The sequence below is a fragment of the Ornithodoros turicata genome, chromosome 4 (genome assembly GCF_037126465.1).
Source record: "Ornithodoros turicata isolate Travis chromosome 4, ASM3712646v1, whole genome shotgun sequence".
Classification (NCBI taxonomy): domain Eukaryota; kingdom Metazoa; phylum Arthropoda; class Arachnida; order Ixodida; family Argasidae; genus Ornithodoros; species Ornithodoros turicata.
The window spans coordinates 32,519,798-32,538,810 of NC_088204.1; positions in this window are offsets into that span (position 1 = coordinate 32,519,798).

Genomic DNA, 19,013 nt, shown 5'->3' on the forward strand with positions numbered 1-19,013 from the left:
GACACAGAAGACAAAATAGAAAACACACCCTATCCATTTTGCTCTTTTATGATGAAGTGAGAAAGTCTTAGTATTGAGGATGAATTTATTTCTTATTGACGATACATTTTTCTTATTCACAAACAAGTCGATTTTTCAAAAGGTCCAGAGTAAATAAAGTTATGTACTGTGTGTATCCATGTATCCATGTAATGTATCCATGCTTTATGGCAGTGTCGATAAAACACAGACTCTTTGTAGCAAGTTGCATGGCATCGAAACGAGTCGAATAGTCAAATAGCTCTCTCATTTGCCGTGACCATTCGGTTAGTAAAACGAAGGATGAACTTGTTAAAAACGAATCGTCTGTATGAAGCATGGAATACATTTCCTTTGCAGTTTCCCAAATGACTTGATTTGGAGGATTATTCGGTAGAGCTCGAAACAGCACAATGTTCGTCACAATTTGAAAAGCTTCCAGTAATGGCGTCCTCTTGACCGTTGTTAACCCACAATTTGATAGCTGCTTCCAAGAGGTATGTTTCTCATTACATGGCAGATGGAGTTGAAATATGTGGGACCTCCTATTCCATTTACCGCATTCATCTTCTCCTTTTTCCGATTGCTCTGTTTCGTCGTCTGTGGACCATGCATCGCCAGGCTGGGTTTCAACGTCGGACCATGCTGTACTGGTCATTTTTTTTTTCAACCGAGGTAATTTTCTGCTATCCACTTCTTGTCCGCAGTTCCACTGAATCTAACTAAATACTGGAGCTTTCCATTTCTAACTCGTCTTTTTATAATCTTTTCTACTTTCGGTACTTCTCTCACTCTTACCATTTCACTCTCGTAGAAACTACCAATGATATCTTCATTGTTAAGGTCACGCAGTAGGTATGTATTAGGATAACCTATTTTGATTGCTCTCACCGAAAAAAAACTCTTTCGTAAATGACTGTAAATATCTCGTTGTTAACTGGTGTCTATATTTGGCAATTCTAACGAGATTACCAAGATTATAACGTGGCTTCTTTGGGGCTTCAGTTGGGGTGGGATAAAGTCTTTCTCGGAAAATGTGCTCGTTTTCTTTGGTTACATCCACAGGTCTCGCAGAGAGAGTCCTGTGCACTCGATTGTTGTACGCTTTGATTACTTGAGGTAGAATCTTCACATAACGTTTATGACCCTGATAGGTAAAGATACAGTAAAGTGTAGACACAATACTTCCCTGACATCTCTCAACGATCGCACATTTATAAATAGACATAGAATGATATAACGTTATGCCTTTTCTTTTCAAGAACTCTCGCACTACCTTGTTCGTAAACTCTGTTCCTCGATCACTATGTATCAGCCGTGGAGTACCGATCCTCTTAAATGCAACTTTAAATGCTCGAAGAATCTGAAAAGATTTTTTATTGCGAATGGGTACAACAGCGAGGAGCCGGGAAAAAGCATCTATACAGAAGAACAAATAGCGAAAACCATCATTTTGCCCTTTTAGAGACTGCATGTCCTTTAGGTTGATTTGGAACATTTCCTGCTTTCCGAGTGCAATTATTTTCCGAAAGGTCTTGGGTCGCTTGTACTCCTTATGTAAGCTGTAAACATCACTTGTCTCCAGATATTTAGCAACTCTGCCCTTCTTTTCACCGATGGCTTGAGCGAGTCTCTGCACTCCATCAAAACTGCCGGCATGTTCTGGGCCGTAATAGGCGGCCATTAGTGCTTTCTTCTGCTGCGAACTCGAAGAGCGTCAAGGGATAGATGGGCATTTATTGTAGCTGACACGTCTCCTCTCATCCAGGAAGGTTGCCTGTTGTGAAGTTCATACTTCAGCAATTCGACAATGGACGAGTGTGGCACTTCCTTCCCGTGACATATAACTCTTCCGTACTCGTCGTAAGCTAGAACAGTTGTTATCAGTTTGAGTATTGCTAATACCTTTTTATGATGCCTTGGAGGGAAGTGCGACAATATGGTTTCATCTTGAAAATAGTATTTCTGTTCCTCCTGCACAGGCTTCAATATGGGCTCCATGTTAGGTTTCGGCGGGCACGCTTTGCAGCACGTGTGATTGCTGGCTAGGCACCTTCAGGTGTGCTTGCTTCACTTGTAACAGGCGATGCTCGACTGCTCGATGCTCCCGTTACTCCGTGTTGTTTTAAACGATTTGGATGCACAATAAGTGTTGGTAGATTCAGTTTGACCAATAGCGGCAAGATGCGATCGAAGTAAGGAGGAGTTGGAACATTTCTCGCTCTTGAGACAAGATAATAAACGAGATCGATTATATTACTATTCTCCAACGTTTGACCGTCAACAATTACTTCGAAGGTTTGCGCATTCCAGGAGATTGTTGGTTGTAGAAGTTGCAGAAGTTGGTTTGCTCTGACCTTATAACCACTACTCATAAAACCAACAATTGTGTCACTTTTCTCCCCCTCCTCGGTCTGTGTTCCTTCTTCTCGCGATCCAGGAAGTGTTTCGCTTGTATGTTGTTTTGCAGCTCTACTTGAATGTAGCAAAGAGTGAAGATACTGAATTATCTCTTTTGCCTTGATGTCATCCGGTTCATCTTTCTTCAATATATTTGGGATGTGATCTTCTCTGTAAGGTACAAGTTCGTATTTCTGCATCGATTATACTCCGATTGCTTTTGCAATCGCTCTTCCACCCAATGAGGAGATGAGACCCAACAAAGGTGGTAATAGAAACTGCAGAAAACCAACTGATTGTTGCAAGACCTTTTTAGCTTTCTTGACCCCCGTTGCGTCTCATTTTGCCAAAATGCGAATTGATGCTGCGTAAGGTTTTAATTGCTTTCTTACTCTCGGAGTTACTGTGACGTTTCATTCACAAAGGTTCATACCAATTTCTCTGACCGTATTCAACTGATCCTTTGTAGCATGCTCCAAAAGATAATAACGTTGCTCGGGTGACGTAGTTTCTGCGAGCAAGTGAAGAAAATGAATATTCTTCTTTACACGTTTCATGTTTTATATACTATTTGGCGATGATCGTTGGGAAATATGTTCGTCCACACTCGATAGTGGTGTGAACAATTTTGAGACAAGTCAATTACGATGTATGAATACGGTTTCTTACAAGCATCCTTATATATGCTTGTCAATAAGTCGCTTTTGTTCCGTTCAAACAATTGTCGTGAAAGTATTTGTAATTGATCCACAGTTCGATCAGAACGACATAGAATTAGAGCACTGCTATTGAACTGAATACATCTATACAGAGGATCATTAACAAATAAATATTGAGTAATGAAGATGGCCGAACAGTTGAGATGGTGGCACTCAGCTACATAGAAGTTACAGATTTCTTTTAGCCTTTTCTTGTCAGCCAAGCAATTGTCAAATATGATTAAAGAATTTCTAACATCCTCCAGGTTAGTGGGAATATCTTGACTGAAAGTTACCTAGGGAAAATCGTCAAAAATAGGTTGCTTGTACAAGTATATGTATAGTATACGATCAAAAGGTTTATCGAAGACAGTGGCTCTATGCTTGATCAAACGTGTAACGAGTGTCGTCTTTCCACTTTGACTTTGTCCAGATATAGTCATTGAGACAGGAGTGATAAACCTATAAGGTCTAACCTCAGTCATCTCTTTTGGAACATTTCCTGCTTTCCGAGTGCAATTATTTTCCGAAAGGTCTTGGGTCGCTTGTACTCGTTATGTAAGCTGTAAACATCACTTGTCTCCAGATATTTAGCAACTCTGCCCTTCTTTTCACCGATGGCTTGAGCGAGTCTCTGCACTCCACCAAAACTGCCGGCATGTTCTGGGTCGTAATAGGCGGCCATTAGTGCTTTCTTCTGCTGCGAACTCGAAGAGCGTCAAGGGATAGCTAGGCATTTATTGTAGCTGACACGTCTCCTCTCATCCAGGAAGGTTGTCTGTTGTGAAGTTCATACTTCAGCAATTCGACAATGGATGAGTGTGGCACTACCTTCCCGTGACATATAACTCTTCCGTACTCGTCGTAAGCTAGAACAGTTGTTATCAGTTTGAGTATTGCTAATACCTTTTTATGATGCCTTGGAGGGAAGTGCGACAATATGGTTTCATCTTGAAAATAGTCTTTCTGTTCCTCCTGCACAGGCTTCAATATGGGCTCCATGTTAGGTTTCGGCGGGCACGCTTTGCAGCACGTGTGATTGCTGGCGAGGCACCTTCAGGTGTGCTTGCTTCACTTGTAACAGGCGATGGTCGACTGCTCGATGCTCCCGTTACTCTGTGTTTTTTTAAACGATTTGGATGCACAATAAGTGTTGGTAGATTCAGTTTGACCAATAGCGGCAAGATGCGATCGAAGTAAGGAGGAGTTGGAACATTTCTCGCTCTTGAGACAAGATAATAAACGAGATCGATTATATTACTATTCTCCAACGTTTGACTGTCAACGATTACTTCGAAGGTTTGCGCATTCCAGGAGATTGTTGGTTGTAGAAGTTGCAGAAGTTGGTTTGCTCTGACCTTATAACCACTACTCATAAAACCAACAATTGTGTCACTTTTCTCCCCCTCCTCGGTCTGTGTTCCTTCTTCTCGCGATCCAGGAAGTGTTTAGCTTGTATGTTGTTTTGCAGCTCTACTTGAATGTAGCAAAGAGTGAAGATACTGAATTATCTCTTTTGCCTTGATGTCATCCGGTTCATCTTTCTTCAATATATTTGGGATGTGATCTTCTCGGTAAGGTACAAGTTCGTATTTCTGCATCGATTATACTCCGATTGCTTTTGCAATCGCTCTTCCACCCAATGAGGAGATGAGACCCAACAAAGGTGGTAATAGAAACTGCAGAAAACCACCTGATTGTTGCAAGACCTTTTTAGCTTTCTTGACCCCCGTTGCGTCTCGTTTTGCCAAAATGCGAATTGATGCTGCGTAAGGTTTTAATTGCTTTCTTACTCTCGGAGTTACTGTGACGTTTCATTCACAAAGGTTTATACAAATTTCTCTGACCGTATTCAACTGATCCTTTGTAGCATGCTCCAAAAGATAATAACGTTGCTCGGGTGACGTAGTTTCTGCGAGCAAGTGAAGAAAATGAATATTCTTCTTTACACGTTTCATGTTTTATATACTATTTGGCGATGATCGTTGGGAAATATGTTCGTCCACACTCGATAGTGGTCTGAACAATTTTGAGACAAGTCAATTACGATGTATGAATACGGTTTCTTACAAGCATCCTTATATATGCTTGTCAATAAGTCGCTTTTGTTCCGTCCAAACAATTGTCGTGAAAGTATTTGTAATTGATCCACAGTTCGAGCAGAACGACATAGAATTAGAGCACTGCTATTGAACTGAATACATCTATACAGAGGATCATTAACAAATAAATATTGAGTAATGAAGATGGCCGAACAGTTGAGATGGTGGCATCCAGCTACATAGAAGTTACAGATTTCTTTTAGCCTTTTCTTGACAGCCAAGCAATCGTCAAATATGATTAAAGAATTTCTAACATCCTCCAGGTTAGTGGAATATCTTGACTGAAAGTTACCTCGGGAAAATCGTCAAAAATAGGTTGCTTGTACAAGTATATGTATAGTATACGATCGAAAGGTTTATCGAAGACAGTGGCTCTATGCTTGATCAAACGTGTAACGAGTGTCGTCTTTCCACTTTGACTTTGTCCAGATATAGTCATTGAGACAGGAGTGATAAACCTATAAGGTTTAACCTCAGTCATCTCTTCCAAGTAAATGAAGACTGGTATAAATAACACATCACATAAGACTTTTACTCTTTTTTTCTTCAAGCATGTGTGTTTTTTTATGAAAACGATAAATGGCAAACAACACTTAATCTTTATGCACTCCTTTAGTTTGTCAATGTTGGATATGGGAGCTGAGAAACTCATATCTGTATATCTTGTGCAGCAAGTCAGTGTAGAATTCTCAAGTTCTAGCACTTTCAGTTTGTGCAAACACGCAATATGAGTCTGTGACTGTATCTTTTTTTTCGGAACAAGTCTGTTCTAGACGGTTTTTTTCTTACTTTTTCCTGTTCAAACTTGTCTAGACATGTGATGAGCATGTGATTGGTTACGTCAGAGAAGGTAAGATACCCATAATACCCTTCTGGAACTTCGTATTTGGTTGTACGTGAACGATACGTGATTAGGGTGACTTTCTCTTCAGTGTCCACCTGATATTTCAATACTTTTACTGGCTGGCCTTCATCCAATTCCGAAGAACCGATAATCTTTTCAGGAAGGCCAAGCTTAGCAGAGAGAGTTGAACTTAATTCCAGACCAGTATTTAGTGGAAGTTGTATTTCATAATGACCACTGACTCGTATTATTTTGGCTTGGTTTTTGAAGTGTTTTGTTAGAAGTTGACGAAAAGGTACAATAATGTTTTCTCCCGCAAGAAACTTAACTTGCTCTGTCGTGGTTACGCCACCGAAGAGGCTAGTCTCCAATATACCATTAACGATATCTGTGACATTATTAATTGCAAATGGGATATTCACCTCCGCCAGAGCAACCTCCCACTTTCCATCTAATTGCACTGGCTGAGCTAGTTTAACTCTGAACTTGCTCATTGTGTTACTAGGAAATACATCACTCGAGGCGTTTGACAGTAAGTTGACATAGAACTGGCTCGCCATTGTTTTTCTTTTTCTAAAATGAAAACAACATGATCGTGAGGAGTTCTTTTAAACCAAGAGCGAAGTCAAATGGGCGCGAAATTTAAAATTTGAGGGCGCAGGTAGCGCCATCTGTTGAACGGCGGTAAATTTGCTGGAAGTGCTGCCATCTCTAGATGAACGAACTCAACTCCCCATGACGCCACCTGGCGTAAAAGAAATCAAACAACCTCTCCACCCCACACAATTCTATCCTGATTAGCGACGCAAGTAAACATGTAGAGCCCGTGGCCCAGTGGCTTAAGACGCTCGTCTGACAACCTGAAGGACCCAAGTTCGATTCCTAGTGTGTTTCACCATGACGTCATTATTGTTACTTAATCTTATCATTGATATCATATCACTAAGATTAACTATGTGACGTCACTGATTAACTAACTTATCCACTGACCTCACTGATATGAGGGCGGAGCAGCTGCGGCCTGGAGTGACGTCATACGTCCTTGATGAAGTCATTTCCTGTTTGACGTCATTTCCTGGCTGTAGAGTTAATCTATTCACTACTCCTGTGTTTCCACAAATGGTGCCAGCCCGTCCGTTCCGTCACCAAGGAAGACACAGCAAGCAAAAGGTCCAAACAACAAAGGTTTATCTCATACCTTGTCACACAGTCCCACAGGCGTGATCCCAACTGCGCAGCCTCGTCCAAAAAACCAAGTCACGCGGACCACACGCGCCCGTGTGCCTATATCCCCCTCACCCGCCACGCCCCTCTCCTACGTCGCTCACACCTTCGCCACCTTGCATCGAATAAACAAAACCGAAAAGAAAGAAGTGCCCACACCTTTCAGCAAAACAATGCTCCAGAATGATTGCACAGTTGTGAATTAATAACACCATATAATTTACCATAATTTAGCACTGATGCAATATATAAATATACATTTGAAACAGGATCGTTATACCAGTAACCTGAGGTCCGGGTACTTCATCCTTTTTCTAACCACGTTACTTGTAGCTTGTACTCAATGATAATTACTTTGCAGATTATCTGTGTGTTATTGTGAATGTATCATTTTTGTTACACTGCTTATGCAGCATACTTCCATTCTATACTGCATCTTCTTGACCATTAGATTTCCAGGAAGCGTCAGCACGATTTAGCTCGCTCCTCACTCTTGTCCAGAAAAGCATATGCCAGACTGGAAGGAGTGATAATTAAAAAGAAGCCATGTGATTGCCTTTATGCATTCTAATTGGCACAGCAAGGTTGTGAACTTGCCTGTTCTCATGGAGTCTGGAGCCAGAGATTGCACAGTTGTCACACCTCTGTCGGACTGCTGGGAAGAAATCAGTGCAGATGGCAGTAGTGCTCCTGGAGATTCCATGTACACTGACTGTACAAAGTCCTCTGGCAGATGTGCCACTGAATTGATGAGAAAATATAATACTTTCATAGAGGTTGATAGAAACTGCATCAACACCATTTCTCTTCCGCGAAGTTGTACTGGCACGTTGTACCTCCTCATCTCGTTCTAAAATAATAAGGAACATCTTGGCACTCACCTGATGGCACAGCCTCACGGGCAGGGGAAGTACTGGGTGCCTCAGGAGGTGCTTCTGCGAGTGGCACTGAACATAACTGGTTAGTGATTTTCAACGTGTGATGAGCAACACTTATAGGAAATCTATACGTACTGGCCTCCTCGGAACTGTCGGCAGCGCGATCTCTTCGTTCCTCACACTGCATACGGGGACAATGCAAACAATGTGGTCACGTCTCAACAAGAAATTGCGAACTCGGAACTTACGCCTTCCTGAGGTGACAAACTTGCTTCAATGGCCATAGCTCCCTCACGGTCGTTGAAAATCGTGGGTATGGCATCGCTCTTCAGTGTAAGGTCCGGCCGCTTTCCGGGATGCGATAGACCGAACTCTTGTTTAAGTCTGCTGCCGAGCTCAAAGCAGTCCTCAGTGAAATGGTCCGAACACAGTTTACTATTCTTATAAAGCGTCCACCCGGGGCGGCGCACTTTCAAGATCCACAACTGCCTGAGGCACTCCTCCTTCGGAAACCCGAAAAATGACACACCTGTCGTATTTCGCCACTTATTCTCGCAATGGATGAAGCAACATTTGCTCCCCACCACACTTTGACACTTTGACACTTTCAGAGAGTTGAAACGCACTGCGTATCGAAACCGACAAAGCACGAGAACGATTGCTCACAGCGAACGCAACTCTCCGGGCAGCAGACGAGCAGACGCCGGAAGGACCCAGCCTCTGACGTATTCAGCAGTAAGGCAAGCGCGGGTGCGGCCTTTAGTCGAGGGTGAAAATTCAATCTTTAAAATTCGATTGTAAATTACATATGCCTCGCAGAGGCGAGATATTTTGCATGAGTGGTGGGGATGGCATAAGGAACCGTACGGGATCGCCCGTTTGCATCCGCCCTGAGGTCCAGACACTCCCTTTAATGTGACGGGTCCCAATTAGCTCTAATTGCTAATTAAACGTGTCCAAAAGCCTTGTAGCGTTGCGGACAATCTGTGTCCAGTCATTACTACTATCCTCCAGGACAACTTGGATTTGCAAAAATCCTCTACTACAATCAAGCGTTGAAAAAACAGTTGGGTTGCCCAGGGAATACATAATAGACTCGACGGAGGGAAAGGGGTAAGAGTCCATTACATTTTCTGCGTTAAGTCGACGGTAGTCGACGCATAACCTGCGTCAGGGCTGCCGCAAGGAAAAACAGCAGGCAGTTCATGCCTGAGAAATTGGAAGTTATTCACGGTGAGTACCTTCCATGGTCAGTTAAATGCCGTCTCTTACGGCATATCATTTTTCAGTCTGTTTGGCCCACCGCCCCAAGAAGACACGCGATCCCCAGGATGTCCTCAAAGTGTCATCACGTCCTCGTCCGTGATGGGATGAACGGGGGAGCTCCACAAACTGTCATCGTAGGAGCATCCAGTGATTGCCATTTGCGCACATCCTGCGGTCATCAATGGAAGGACAAGCACAGGAGAAGAAAATTCCGCGTTGTGAATTTTAAAGGAACGGTCTCCTCCCCGTGCCCCTTTAATAAAGTGTACCATTCGATTGACCTTTGTTCAAGATGAAATACTGCTAATTTACCCGACAAAACATGCCACAGCTATTAAATAACCGTATTAAATTGCTAAAGATTGCAGAGCATGTCGTGGTCTGTGTTGGCAACAATAAGAATGGCCACGTCTGCGGGCAAGTCCGTGATAGGATACAGAAATCGTCTGCTTTTGCGCGCGCTAGTGCATGGGCGTGAGCAGACGGCTTTCAGAAGTTACTGGGCACCACGGCAACTCTCGTACATTTTCTTTCAGTTCTCAGGTGGAAAACGCACATTCTAAGTAGTGGCAAGCATGGTGGTTTAGAACAACTATGTTAATCCTCAGAGGCAAGTTAAAAGTCGCGGGACAACCCCATCCACAATCACAAACCTGAAGTCGTTGGCCATCGGCGCGCGCGGTCGCATTACAGCTCCGACCCAAAATATATTACGCGCGCTTCCATTACACTCCACGTAATTAAATGCTCGCGGAAAGAAAACACGTGACTTATCTTCCACGTATCCCGTTGTGCGCCACATTATTGGAGACCCCACAGTCAATGATCGGACTACATACTCCGCTTGCGGAGGTATATGCCTGAGTGTGTCCGTTTCGAAAGCAAAGGGGATTACTCAACCCAAGGTGCTTCTGCAAGTTACAATTAGCATGACAACGACGACGCAGCCGCAGGCCGACGTCATACGTGACGTATGCATGAGAGAAGCGCAGCTTTCGTCGTCTGCTCCGCGGTGTCGCGACGGCTTGAGACGTTCGAGTTCGAGGACTCTTCCTCGTCCGACATGAAACACCTCTCCGAAATTTGCCTCAATGTATTGAATGGAAAGGTGGCTCTAGGCCGAGACACGTTCGCGCGTTTGAAGAAGCACAAACGCTTCTTAAGACAGCTAGCCTACAAAAAGATTAACAAGAATCTGCAGCACGTTACACGTTCTGGTGAAAACAACGTTTAATCGGAGACGCATCATCGCGCTCAAGATCAACGACGTGTGGCAAATGGACTTCGCCGACTTTTCAAAATACAAGAGGTTCAACGGTGGCTACCGCTACATTCTCGTGGCGATCGATTCCCTCTCCCGCTTTCTGCGCGCCCTCCCGCTAAAGACGATGCGTCCCGCCGAAATGAAAAGGGCCATGATACGACTTTTTCGGGGAGGTAACGCGCCTACATGTATCTTTTGCGACAGAGGAGGAGAATTCTACAGCAAGGCCGTCAAGGAGTACCTGTCACGAAAGAAGGTCCACATGTATTCCACCTTCTCTCCAGTAATCAAAGCATCGCAGGCAGAACAGGTGATACGCACTTTACGCGACAGAATATTCCACTATTTTAGAGTAACCGGAGAATACCACTTCGTTTCCGCGCTTCCCATGATCGTGCGCGACTACAACAACACCAAAACACAGGACGTTGGGCATCAGCCCGTCCGAAGTCATGCCCGAAAAAGAATTGGAGCTGTTCAATAAGATAAATGGGAAGTCCGTCGTACCCTCCGTGAAAAAGAAGCTCAATGTGGGAGATAAAGTGAGGGTCCTACTACACAGAAAAGGTTTTCATAAGAGCTTGGAAGGAAGTTGGTCGCCTCAGATTTTCACCGTCTCCCGCCTGAGAGACACTTCCCCTCCCGTCGTGCACCTGGAAGATTACCGGGGTAAGGAAGTGGACGGATCTTTAAACCCGGAGGAGGTACTCGTCGTAGCCCGAGACGCCAATCAGCCTTGGCCAGTAACGAAAGTGCTAAGAAAGAAGCAAGTAAATGGTCAGAGCTTCTCCTTGGTTCGCTGGTTCAGTTACGACAAAGAACACGACAGTTGGGTTCCGAGCAGCGACGTGCTCAAGATTACGAAATGACGTCAGACATTTGCGTCCACCTGCTCTCGAACGCCAGCATGGATAAGTTTCCCTCAAATTAACTCAATGCCTTCACGGTAGCTTTCGATAGTCCGCTTCAGCTCTCGAATCGTTATAAAGTCGGTCTGGTGGATCTCAGCATAAGCAACGATTTTTTAAATATCGGGTACGAAAGGCAAGATGCGAAAATCGAGGTTTCTTTCGATGACACGGTCGAAGCCGGGAGAACTTTTTGTGTCACCTCGGATCTCGAGAGAGATTTGGGAAAAGCCTCTTCGGAATTTAACGTTTCTTTCGCGTACAATAAATCGCGATACGACTTCGTCTTACCCGTGGACGTGAAAGCCGTGGAATTGGACCCTCGGCTCGCACAGGCGCTCTCAGCCTCGCTAGCGTCCCGCGAAGCAGGTCGTGCTGTGAAGCCTCCCAAATTGAGCGAACGCGAAGCCACCTCCATCTTATTCGAGCACGCCGCACGTCACCTCGTCGCCGACGTCACTCTGAATTGGGAAACCACGTCCCTACGTAACACACTCAACAAGCATTTCCAGACGCACAAGCTGGACGCCTCGCTAGAATTCGCGGAGAACGTCTACTCTCTGGGAACACCGAAAGGGTTGCACGTACCGGAACCCTTTGTCGAGCTGCTACATCGAAGAAACGCTACGCGTCTCTTTCCCCGTAGCGCTCCAATTTTCTTTCACGATCAAGACGAACATTCCTCGATTTTTGCAAGCACATCTACCTCCTGGCTATTATGCGACGCCGCAAGCACTTCTGAGTGCAATTAGCCAGCGCTTAGGCGAACAGTGCGCGCTACAGCTTCGACGGAACCGAACAGAAATGTAAAATTCGGCTTTCCGAGGGCACCTCCACTTTAAGACTTTCCGAGTACCTGGCCGTGCTTTTGGGCTTCGAATCACGTACCGTGTTCACGGGGGAGGAGGAAGATGCCACGAGCTCCATCGAGGTACTCCTGGAACCTCTGTTTCACAACATAATCGTCTATACGGATATCGTGGAACCCACGTACGTGGGGAGCGGGAAAAACCCGATATTAGAAATACTACCCTTTTATTACGAGAAAGACAAGCACGTCGTCACCTACACGTTAGATAACATCCAGTATTTTAACCTGTCTCAATTCGAAATTCCCTCAGTGACGATTGTTCTCGCAGACGAAAGGGGAAGACCTTTACCGTTGCGGTCCAAAGGTAGAACCAATCTAACGTTGCATTTCAAATATGTACTGTAATTCAAAATAATTCCCGTGTGCACGAGGCCCCTTTTCCAACGAGGGGGCGGTGTGTTGAGCAACATATCCAAGTTTATCGTTCCCATCTGGCAGCAAATAAAACCGATCGCCAAGAGAACGTTGAAGCGCTTGGCGCGGAATTTGGCCGATGGCGAAGGAATATCTCCCGCAGTAAAAGAGACGGCCATAGCAACGGGGAGAGACGTGCTGGATTCCATGGAGGGCTCTGGAAACAACAATGGGAAGAAACGCCGCAAAAGACAACAAAAGGTGCCGACACACGACGCACCTGCAGATATCTTTGGTACGCCTTGAAGGTCACACATCGCTGTGCGCTCCGACCGATCATGACGTCATGGAAAGACAAAAAACGGCCGCCGCTCTGTATAACGAGTGATGTGATGATATTGTTATGAAGAGATAGAGGAAGGCGGGAGGACGAAGTGCTCGCGACCCACCTTATTCATTAAACTGTATTCTTTCTTCCGGCTCGGCTGTGCCTGCCCATTCCCTACAAATTGCTCGAGGTGCGCTCTCTCCATCTACAACCAGTTTAAGCTGAAATTACGCAGTGGACTAACAATATCCGCTACAATGCCTCCTCTATCTGAGCCAACCCCGCCGTCCGGCACCACCAGGTTTTTAACTCGTCAGCGGGACCCGACACGATGCGGGCGACAGCGATGTTCACGATTGGCTCACCCAAGTCGACCGCGTAGCCGCCTTCAACAACTGGGACGAAGCGGCCAAACTGTTGAACATTGTCTTCTATCTGAAGGAGACGGCACAAGTTTGGTTCGATAATCACGAGCATCAGATCTCGACCTGGGAAACCTTCAAGACACTACTCGAACAAACCTCCGCTAAAGGAGAGACCAGAAAAACCGACGCGGCATCGCGGCTGAACACCAGACAACAGGCGTACGGTGAGCCGTTCACCAGTTACATGGAGGACGTTTTAGCTCTATGTCTCCGCATCGATCCCAGCATGTCCCAGGGAGACAAGATCGACCATCACCTCAAAGGATTGTCTCCTCTCCTGTTCAATTCTGTGTCTGCCAACGAGTACGACAACGTTCTAGACCTAGCAAACGCCTGCACACGAGTTGAAGAACGTCACAAGAAACGTATATTCGATGACTCGCAATCCCACCAGCTGGTAAGAAGCCCAGATGACGTCCATACTCTGCCAACTACGACGTGCTGGCACATCTGGTCAGGAAAATAGTCCGCCAAGAAATTGCCGCACGGCCTACGGACACTGTTACCGCTATTACGAGCGCCAACACTGCTAGTCCTGAAAGCAGCCACCTTAGTGAGATTGTACTCAGGGACATGGTCAAGACGTAGCTAGAGAAATCGGCCGCTCCGGTGCCCGTTCGAACGTACGTGAGCGTTTGTGCCTCTGCAATTGTCACCGCAACGCCTTACATCGCGCAGCCACGAATGCAGGCGCGCCAGTAGCAGTTTCACAACGAATGCAGCTGGCCTATTATCGGCCACCGGCCATTTGCTACTACTGACGCCGCCCGGGTCACATCGCAGCTTCTGCTATCAACGCCTGGAAGACGTCGAGTACGAGCGCTCCACTGTATACTCGCCGCAGCAATATACAGTCCTTCGCACAACAGTCACGGTTTTGCTCAGCGTTACGCCCCCCATTCAAACATGCCATTTGATCGTAATCTCTACCACGGCCAGCGCTATGAAGGTGACACGAGCACGGATAACTATGATAATCGAGCAAATGAGAAATCACGCCCGCCCACTGGACGTCGCCCACCACGACCATCGCGATCGCCTTCGTCTTATCCGCGGCGCCGGTCGATTTCGCCGCTTCATCAGGCGATGCCTTCCACAGCACTACAGCAAAACTAGATGCGGCTGCCTGTTGTTCCACTGGAGGTCAGGCTGCATACTCATCTTCATTAACAAATCCTCCCGCCGCAGCATACACTCTTAAAAATGAACTTCACCTCATAGCCTGCTCCTAGCCAACCATAATCACGAATGATATCGTTGTCTGACCTGATTTGTTGAAAACGGGAGGCGTACGCTTTTTTGGTGACAATTATGAACAGCATAAGTGTCACAAAAAGGCGTACGCCTCCCGTTTTCAACAAATCAGAGCAGATAATGATATGATTCGAGATGATGGTTGGCTAACAGCGTGCAATGCGGTGAAGTTCATTTTTAAGAGTGCATTACGTGTCGCTAATTCTGGATGGACAAAAACTCGATGCTATGGTCGATAAGGGAGCTAGTGTTTCATACATTTGTGAGCCTTTGGGCCGTCAACTGCATAAGGTCGTGACACCGCTGGAAAAGACAAAATTTGTACGTTTTGGAGATAACACTTCGGCCTGTCCCTTAGGTTACTGCACTGGAAGGATTGACGTTTGCGGCGATATGTATATCCAGCAGTTCCTTGTCTTGTCCAGATGTATTGCCGACGTTATTCTGGGTTGCGATTTCCTTTGCGCCAGTCAAGCAATCATCGACTGTGTGAAAAATCGACTTTCCTTAACTGTGTTCTCCGAGTTCCCTGATTCCCAAGACGTGTCCTCGCATGACATTTCTGAAGTAGTGAGCGCGACAACTTGCCTTCCTCCTTACGCCATATCTCGTGTGCCGGTTACAGCCGACAAGCCAGCCTCCGGGGACGTGTTCTTTTCGACGAATCGCGATCCTTTACTCCGATCGTCGGTTGCTGCCCCACAGGCTTTGCTCACGCTCACTAATTCTCGAACGACATTGTGGCTTCTTAATGCGAGTGCTGAACCCCATATTCTACCAGCAGGTTCAAGTGTGGGTCACTTCAACGCCGACCCTGTCGTTCTCGCTATGATGGACAATACAGATGCGCCGCAGGCGTTAAAGTCAAATGCGGATGATGAGCTCATCGAAAAGATGATTTCACATGATCTTCAAGGCGCTGAACGATCCAAATTTTTGGCACTCCTCTGCAGCTTCTCCGACATCTTTGACTGTACTCGCCAACCACGCGGTCGTTGCAACTTCGTTCAGCACCGATACACAGCTGTCCGTATCGCGTGTCACACAGCGAGCGCCGTCTTATACGAGAGCACGTCGACGACATGCTACGAAAGGAAATTATACAGGAGTCCTCGAGTCCCTGGTCGTCTCCTGTGGTCTTGGTGCGCAAGAAGGACAACACATGGCATTTCTGTGTAGACTACCGAAGACTGAACAAAATAACCACCAAAGACGCATACCCACTGCCACAGATCGATGACACCTTGGACTGCCTCCATGAAGCGAGATATTTCTCTTCTATGGACTTACAAATAAGCGTTGACGAACAAGACCGCGAAAAAACCGCCTTTGTGACACCAGACGGTCTTTATGAGTTCCGAGTAATGCCATTTGGACTCTGCAATGCACCTGCCACCTTTGAGCGCATGATTGACACCTTGCTTAGAAATTTTCGCTGGTCATTTTACTTGTGTTACCTGGATGATGTCGTCGTCTTTTCTACCGACATGGATCAGCACCTGGAGAGGTTACAGAAGGTATTCCAATGCTTCCGGGATGAGGACTTCAGCTTAACATGAAAAAATGCAGCTTCCGAAGCTTGCAAATAAAGATCTTGGGCCATGTTGTAACCGCCGATGGAGTTACACCCGATCCAGAGAAGGTTCAGGCGCTTCTGGACTTTCCACGTCCCGTGGACAAGAAGAGCATGAAGTCATTCTTGGGCTTGTGCTCCTATTTTCGCAGATTCATCCGGAACTTTGCCCACATAGCAGCCCCGCTACAACGACTTCTGAAGAAAGCTGTCATTTATGACTGGGGTGCAGATCAAGAGAACGCCTTCGGTACTTTAAAGACTCTGCTTTTGTCCCCTGCAGTCCTCGCCCACTTTTCGGAAACGGCGCCAACTGAAATCCATACAGATGCCAGCGGCCTTGGTCTTGGTGCGGTGTTGGTCCAGCGTGTCTCGGATTCGGAGCGTGTCATCGCCTACGCAAGTCGCACGCTCACGTCAGCAGACGAGAACTACGCAATCACCGAAAAAGAGTGCCTCGGCATTGTGTGGGCCATCAACAAGTTCCGCCCATACCTTTACAGTCGACCATTTACTGTGGTTACTGACCACCACGCACTCTGTTGGTCATCCTCCCTCAAGAACCCGACCGGGCGTTTGGGCCGTTGCGCTCTTAAGCTGCAGGAATACGATATTACTGCGCAATACAGGTCTGGCAAGCGCCACCTAGACGCTGACGCCCTGTCTCGCAATCATCTTCCTTGTAGCACGTCCCACAATGCCCAAGTCGCTGCACTTTCCTTCGAAAATATCAGTGATCATCAACGTAGCGACTCCTGTCTGTCACCATATTTTCAAGCCCCTGCCATGCCGTCCCGTTCACGGAACCGACACCTCTTCAAAGTAGTCAATGGAACTTTGTATAGAGAGAGCATGACGGGAGATGGTGAGCCACTGCTTCTCGTCGTACCTCACAAACTACAGCGGCCCGTAATCAGCGCCTGTCATGATGATCCTTCAGCTGGGCACCTGGGCGTCTTCCAAACGTACGCCCGTCTGCGGAAAAATATTTCTGGAAGGGAATGTACCGTTCCGTACTTCGCTTCGTCAAGTCCTGCTCCGCGAGCAGCGCCCGCAAGACACCAACAGCACCCCCAGCAGGGCTCCTGCAGCCCATTCCACCTCCTGCAGCACCCTTCCACAAAGTTGGCATCGATCTTCTGGGACCCTTTCCTCAATCAACAACTGGTAACAAGTGGATCATCACATCAATTGACTACTTAACGAAATACGCTGAGACAAAAGCAGTCCCTTCAGGAACCGCAGTCGATGTCGCACCCTTCCTCCTCCACAACATTATTTTGCGCCATGGAGCACCACGGAACCTCATCAGCGACCGCGGAAAGTGCTTCCTCTCCGAAACTGTCCAGAACACCTTAAGACTAAATGACATTATCCACTCCCCGACAACTCCTTATCATCCTCAGGCAAACGGGCTTACAGAGCGCCTCAACCGAACACTCAGTGAAATGAACTCCATGTACGTCTCGGCAGCTCATGATAATTTGGACCTCGTTCTGCCTTACGTTACATACGCCTACAATACTGCATGCCAATCAAATACCGGATTTTACCCATTCTTTCTGCTCTATGCACGCGAACATGTGTCTCTTCTTGACTGCCTTCTCTCTCAGCCAGACAGCGTTTCCCTGGACTCAACATCTGCGCAAGCCGTCTGCAACGCCGAAGACGCCCGCCAACTAGCTCGAACCAAGAGATAGAGGAAGGCGGGAGGACGAAGTGCTCGCGACCGACCTCACTCATTAAACTGTATTCTTTCTTCCGACTCGGCTGTGCCTGCCAATTCCTTACAATATTCGAACCATCTTCTGTTCAGTACGGAATGGAATTCCGTGATCGAATTTTTTATTCCAAATTTGCAAAGGGCACACTTCCATCTCTACGGCAGCTTCATGTCTTTGACCGCGCGCATTGTTCGCGACGACGGGGGAGAAACGGACGAGAAAGATGTCGTTTTCCCAATAAACCACCTGTTGAGCAGCATGTTTAAGACGGTCACCGTTTATGCGAACAACAAGCTCGTCAGTTCCAACGAGTTGTACGCCTACAGGAGTATTCTGGACGTCGTGCTTCATTCCACGCCCCTGGCTCAAGAAACAGTGCACGCGGCTGGACTCTATGTCGAGGACGACGAACATTTAAAGAACGATTACGACGTCTCGTCTCGCGGTCCGAAACAACGTTACAAAGCGACCAAGGGTGGAAAATACTTTAACCAGGTCGGTCAGATCAATACCGACCTGTTTCAACAGCCGTGCCTGATGGTACCTGCCGTCGAAATTCGCGTCGTTTTCCTGTTAAACAACGACGAATTTAAACTCATATCGGTCCCCAACGACAAGCAGAAGCCCAATTACGAGGTGGACATTAAAGAAAAGACGTTACACTTGAAAAAGGTGACGGTGGCACCCTCCTTGTTTTTGGAATACGAGCGGCGGCTTCAGACCACCATCTACGTCTTACGCGGATTGGAAACCAAGGTCCGGAGTTTGAGTGCCGGGAGCTTGGACGCTCACTTTGAAAACGTTTACCCCGAAAGGGTACCTTGCAAATTATGCGTCGCCCTGCTCTCCACGTCCGACTTTCTCGGCGACATCCAGTCGAAC